Here is a 6,829-nt window from a genome sequence, read left to right on the forward strand (position 1 = left end):
CCAAAGGACTTGTATGCATGCATATAAGCCTAACCAATGGACACAGACAACAGGGGGTTGAGGGCATGAGTGGGGGGTGGGGGGGCAATGGGGGAATAAGGACACATATGTAATACCTTAATCAATAAAGAAATTTTTTAAAAATTGAATTGCTGTGTATACACAATGGTAAAAAATTAACAGAAAAATACATATGCAATTGGTATCTTTTAATAGCTATATCTGCTGTGTTTTGAGATTAAGAAACAATGACTTTGAGGACCTACTTTTTATCATAACTTGCAAGCCCATTTCTCTGTATTCATTCTTTCTTAATTTAAAGAAACAGCTTGTTTTTTCCCCTTATAAAAAAAAGCTGCAGTACATATACATAATAGAATATTACTTGGCCATAAAAAAGAATGAATTTTACCATTTGCAACAGCATGGATGGACCTAAAGGGTATGCTAGAGAAATAAGCCAGTCTTAGAAAGAGAAATACCATTTTAATTTCACTTATATATAGAATCTAAAGAACAATATAAACAAACAAACAAACAAAAACCAGACTAACAGATACAGAGAACAGACCGATGATGGCCAGAATGGAGGAGGTTTGAGAGACTAGGTGAAAAAGGTGAATGGTTTGAGAAGTACAGATTGGTGAATACAAAATAGTCATTGGGGACATGAAGTACAGCATAGGAAATATAGTCAATAACATTGTAATAATTATATATGGTGCCAGGTGGACAGTGGAAATATCAAGGGGAACACTTTTTAAAGTATATGATTGTCTAATATCTATGTTGTACTAGTATACCTGAAAGTAATATAAAATAATATTGAATGTAAACTGTAATTGAAAAAAAAAACCGTTAGCCCATTTTTAAATAGGGTTATTAGGATCTCTTGTTTTCTTTTAGTTGTAGTTCTTTATACTTTTTGGAAATTAACCCCTTATGTTTTCTCCCATTTAGTAGGTTGCCTTTTCACTGTTAGTTCTTTATTTTGCGCTGCTAAAGCTTTTTACTTCGGTGTGATACCACTAGTCTATTTTTGGTTTTGTTGTCTGTGCTTTTGATGCCATAACATGAAATCACTGTAAAGAACAATGCCAAGAAACTTTCTCCCTATGTTTTCTACTAGGAATTTTTCTGTATGGTATAAGATATGGATCCAAATTCATTTTTCTCTTTTTGCATGTAGATAGTTTTCTTAACACCATCTTTTGAAGAGACTATATTTTTCCCATTATTCATTCTTGACATCACTTTGAAGATCAATTGACAATATATGCATGGATTTATTTCTTGGCTCTTTATTTTATGCTTCTGTATATACCATTCTCTTGGCTTAAGCTACAGTTTTCCATTTTTCTACACGGAAAACTTTTACTCATCCTTCAAAACCCTGCTCAAATATCACTTGTTCAGTGAAATGTTTCCTAATCCCCAACGGCTCTCTCCACAGAGACTTTTTATCAGAGCACTTATTGCAGGACCTCAGCATTCATTCTCTATGTTTATGGATTTGTTTGTGTTCTGGGTGGGGGGAGGGGGTTGTCCACATCTGATCTGAGCACTAGAAAGCTCACACTTATGGCAGAATAAAGGATGCATTGGAGGTGACAAGGCACCAGAGGCAGAGAGGCCAGTTAGAAAACCACAGTGATACAGTGGAGAGATAACAGTGGTGTCACCTGAGACAATGGCAATGGATGGAAAGAAATGAACGAATTTAAGAAATACTCATGAAGTGGAATCATCTGTATTTGGTCTCTGATTGCATTTAGAAGTTGGTGGGGGAAAGCAAAGTCTGAGATGACTTCATTTTAAAACTCTTAAGACACAGTCCTGAATGGCTTGCAAGGTTTGTGGGCTTTGGTATGAGAAAAAGTACAATCCATTCAATCCATTCAAAACATATCCACAAAGCTATGAAGAAAAATAAAACTGCTTCCAATCTCTATTTGCCATGATATAAAGGCTGCCAGGAAACACCAGCAAATGGTGTACACTTGACCTTTACTATGTATTCTTAACAAAGCCTGTCAAAAGATAGAAATTAATCTGGAAAAAAATAAAGCATAATCGTCTCAGAGGCAGGATAACATACTATTGGGCTAAGGAGAGAGAAAAACATTTAAAAAATAGGTCTCAGCATTCACTGACAAAAGCGTCTTTGAAGGTCAGGAATATTAAATAGATTCCTTCCTTTTCTCCCCTCATACCTTTTCCTTTTCTCCTCCTCCTAAACAACCCCTCAAAATGGTCTTATTAGAAAATCTTGCATCTTAATAGCAGTTGTCTTTTGGTTATTATAGTATGTTAGATTACACTGACAATTCTCCTTTTAACAATACCCAAAGAAAGCTTGGAAAAATTAATTTAATTGTCTCCTGGAGAAGAAGCACTCTAATCATCTTAACTTTAAAGTAAATTCATTTTAGGAACATGCTTCAAGACAAAAAATTGACAAAGCAAATCAGGGATCCTAGGGGACTGTGAAGTGATGAATTGATTTGAAGATACCCATTCAAATCCATGAACATTTTTAAACTTGAGTTTCTCTGCAACAAAATAGCATTGTATGGGAATTAGAGTCATGCTATATCGTGGGAGAGAGGTTTTAAACATTGCACAGATTCTTAATACCTAAGAGTTTGAGGCACCCCAGAGGCAGCAAGCTTACAACCCAATTATTCAAATTAAACAATGAGGAAGCTACTCAGGTGCCAGGTGAAGTCAGACTGTGAAAGCATAGTAACTTTCCAAAATTACCTTTAAGTAGAGTTCAGGACCAGAAAAGACCTAAAAATCCTTTCAATCCAACTAATGTCACTGGAATCTTGGAATAGATTCCAAAAGCCAAAGTATTACTCTTATTTCGAAGATCATTTCAACTTTCATGCCCTTCCTAACTGAATTCATCTCCATCTTCCATTGTACTTGTTTTCTTATTTTTTGAGCCCCTCCCCATTAGGTTTAGAGAAATGCATCCTTTGAGAACAGATTTTGATTGGTAAGTTTATAGCCTTGGAAAATTACAGGTTCAGAATTTTCTGGATATTGGACACTTGCCTAGCATGATGGTGAAAGGAAGAAATGGAATAGCAATGAACTAAGACCCTAAATATGTGACCAAGCAGCCTAATCTGGGAGGATAAGAAGCATGAACATGTAGCTGCAGTGGAGTAAACCCATTTTATTTAGGAGTCCTTTTAGGCTTCTAGAAGGCAATTGTTTTCTTTGATACACATGTGACTCAAATGTGACGGGAACAGTGCCAAAAGCAGCTCCCTTATTCTTTTGTTCTTCACCAGCTATTTCTTGCCTCAACCAGTCCTCAATCTCACAGATTTGTTAGGAATATCTGCAGAAGAGATTGAGACGTTAGGGCAGTGTGTCTCATCCCTGACTACACATTAAAACAGCCAGGGAGCTTTTTGAAAATACCAATGCCTGGGCCCCACCCCCAGAAATTCTCAAGGTGAGGCCTAAGCATCTAGTTTTTAAAAACCACTAGGTGATTCTAATATGCAGCCAGGACTGAAAACCACTGATGTAAATGAAGCAAATGAGTATACATGCACTGCCCAAAGTGTTATTTTTACGTTAACATCAGGTAACACTTAGAGCAGCAGTTCTCAACCTGTGGGTCGCGACCCCTTTGGGGGTCGAACGACTCTTTCACAGGGGTCGCCTAAGACCATCGGAAAACACATATATAATTACATACTGTTTTTGCGATTAATCACTATGCTTTAATTATGTTCAATTTGTAACAATGAAATTGGGGTTATCACAACAACATGAGGAACTGTATTAAAGGGTCGCGGCATTAGGAAGGTTGAGAACCACTGACTTAGAGGGTAAGTTCGTTTACTCATTACCTACAATATGCAAGGAACTGTATTAGTTGTGTAATATAAATAGTTTAGAACTAAACTTATCCAGTTTTTGATGCCTCTCTGAACAAGATAGAAAGATTAGAAGGGTTGCTGGAAAAAATAAAAGAAGCCTGAAGTCTTGGAAACATTTAGGCAAATTATAATTACAAGATTATGTTCCTTTCCTTCATCCAGGAGATAACAGTTAAATATTTCAGAAATATTGTGTCTGCTTTCTTATTTCCAGAGAAAGTTTCCAAACTGCCTTTGGGATTGGCCTCAAATCTCACAACACTTGGGATCCCAGGCCAGTCACCCCTGCCCTCAAGGAGATCATTAATTTACTCCACTACATGTACAATATCATGAAGGATGTTGGGAAGCAGTCCATCTAAACTACAACTACATTGAATAAAATCGGTCTGCAATGTGGTTTGCCTATGTCACCTCAAGGATTCCTCAGTGATTCCACTGAACTTTAGGAAGGATCTGGTAAAATGTTTAAACTGCAAACGAGAGAGTTAAGTATAGTGGAAGAAGAGGCCACAAAGACACAGGCTCTTCACTCTGCTCTTCCACCAACCCAGTGAGGAAACTCTGGCAAGTCATTCTTGGTTGAGGTTTTTTCATCTGAAAAAAAATGAGATTTGAATCATATGATCTCTAAGCTCTGAGCTTAAGAAAACAACAAAAAGCCCTAACTGGTTTGGCTCAGTGGATAGAGCGTCGGTCTGCGGACTGAAGGGTCCCAGGTTTGATTCTGGTCAAGGGCATGTACCTTGGTTGTGGGCACATCCCCAGTAGGAGGTGTGCAGGAGGCAGCTGACCAATGTTTCTCTCTCATCGATGTTTCTAACTCTCTATCCCTCTCCCTTCCTCTCTGTAAAAAATCAATAAAATATATTTAAGAAAGAAAACAACAAAAAATCTAGATGGAAGACAGTAATAAAATCATGATACTAAACTCAGTAATAGGGTAGAAAATGAGAGAGGAGGGAGGCCTGGAAAAATGCCTTCCTACTACCACCTACTCAAAACTTATTTCACAGTCAGTAAATGATTTAATAGTAGTACAGTTAAAGCGTCCCGGAAAAAAAAAATCTAAGAATTTCCAATACAGCTCCAAAACATCTTCTTCAGAATTTTGCTAATTATAAACCAGAACTTGTAAAGAAGTGCAGAAAGTTGTTTTTTAATAAGATGTTCAAATACCAATATATATTCTCAGTAACTTGTTATCAATTAGTAATATTTAGAGCACAAGTATTGTGAAAGTCAGAATAAGAATCTAATGCTGAAATGCTAAAAGCATGTCCTGCATGTTAGGAATAAATTACCTTATCTGACCAAAGCTTTGCTCACATGAGACATTTCAAAATGTAATGATATGATGCACTAACAAATCTTCCTGTCTCCCTCTGCTATAGTTATAGGAAAAGCTATTAAATCCAAGCACGGTATTTGTGTACATATAAGTGCAGGCAACAATTACAATCTAGAGATATGTTAAATTTAATTTTTATTTGTTAGTATTGTTATACAGCAGTGAACATTCAGAAAAAAAACAACACACCTAATCAGTGTGCATTATGCAACAATCAGACAAAATACTCCTAATCCTCTGTCATTCTTTTTCCTTGGCCCCTGGGTACTCATTAAAAGTTAATTTATTTAAATCTCTCCAACATTCATTACAATCTACTTTAATAAACTAATGAATCTTTGGAACTTTGCCTAATCAGTTTATGTTTTCTATTTTAATGCATCTACAAAATGTCTTTTTTTCTAAGCTCATTCTTAATAGTTTGTCTTTCCTCTTGGGATGGGACTGTGCTTCAGTAACAACCTGATTTGAGCATTTGGTGACACACAACCTCATCCAACATGCATATAATGGCTGTGGTTTGCCTAATGTTCTTTTTGTTAAGGCAGTTATTTTTTTTTAATTAATTAAGTTACCTTTTAGCGCAGGGGTGGGGAACCTTTTTTCTGCCAAGGGCCATTTGGATATTTATAACATCATTTTCAGGCCATATAAAATTATCAACTTAAAAATTAGCCTACTAATATTTGGTCAAACATTGAATTAACTCGCCCCTAATGCCCTGGAAGGGCCAGACCAAATGATTTTGCAGGCCTTTCTGGTCATTGCAAACCAAAGCAATGCATGATACATTCCATGTGGATTGACAAATACAAGTGAAGTTCAGAGAAGTTTTCAAAAGAGTAGGACCATCTAAATGGAGTCTAAACTTGTACCTTACCATCTATTTAACTGTTATATTAAATAGATTTTCTTTAATGGTAACTTTGAGAAATCTTTTATATTATGATCTTTAAGTTAAATGCTCTCAGGGTGGTGACCAACATTCAGGGACTCCACTCCACCCTCTACATCAGAATGCCAGAAACTGAAGTCTTAGAGCATTCGGATATTATTTCTAACTCCTTACCTAACATAACTGACATTATTATAGAATTTTACAGCTTACCAAGTGCTTCCACAACATCCCAAAGATCGAGGAAGGGTTACAAAACTGCAGCTCAGAGAAGCTTCAGTGATTTACCCAAAGTTATAACATGTGTGTGGGAGAGCGGAACCTAGATCTTCTGACTACAAAATTTCCCCCTGTACCATGTTACCTCACCTGTAGGTTTGTGTTGGGATTACTGTTTTTACTGATGATGAAAGGTAAAGTGTAAATGTTGCCTCCAAGATGTTTGGTAGGAAATAAGCCAAATTGATTAAAAATAAGTGTGATAAATTATTCAACATAAGTTATCCTATCTAATAATAGACAAACATGGTAATTGATCATACCTTCGCTATGCTTCCCATTGGCTAATCAGCGTGATATGCAAATTAACCATCAACAAAGATGGCAGCTAATTTGCATACTGCAGGCAGGGTGGGACAGCGCCTTCCCGCCTGCCCTGCTGCCATCCGGGCCTGCTAT

At 36.6% G+C, this 6,829-nt stretch overlaps 1 protein-coding gene across 4 annotated transcripts in view; it reads right to left on the minus strand.

The window, feature by feature from the left end:
* ENOX2 (ecto-NOX disulfide-thiol exchanger 2) overlaps positions 1-6,829 on the minus strand; it is a 298,526-nt gene that overhangs the window by 185,675 nt on the left and 106,022 nt on the right. The gene's annotated exons all lie outside the window — the stretch shown is intronic.

The sequence above is a fragment of the Myotis brandtii genome, unplaced genomic scaffold, assembly GCF_000412655.1.
Source record: "Myotis brandtii unplaced genomic scaffold, ASM41265v1 scaffold39, whole genome shotgun sequence".
Classification (NCBI taxonomy): domain Eukaryota; kingdom Metazoa; phylum Chordata; class Mammalia; order Chiroptera; family Vespertilionidae; genus Myotis; species Myotis brandtii.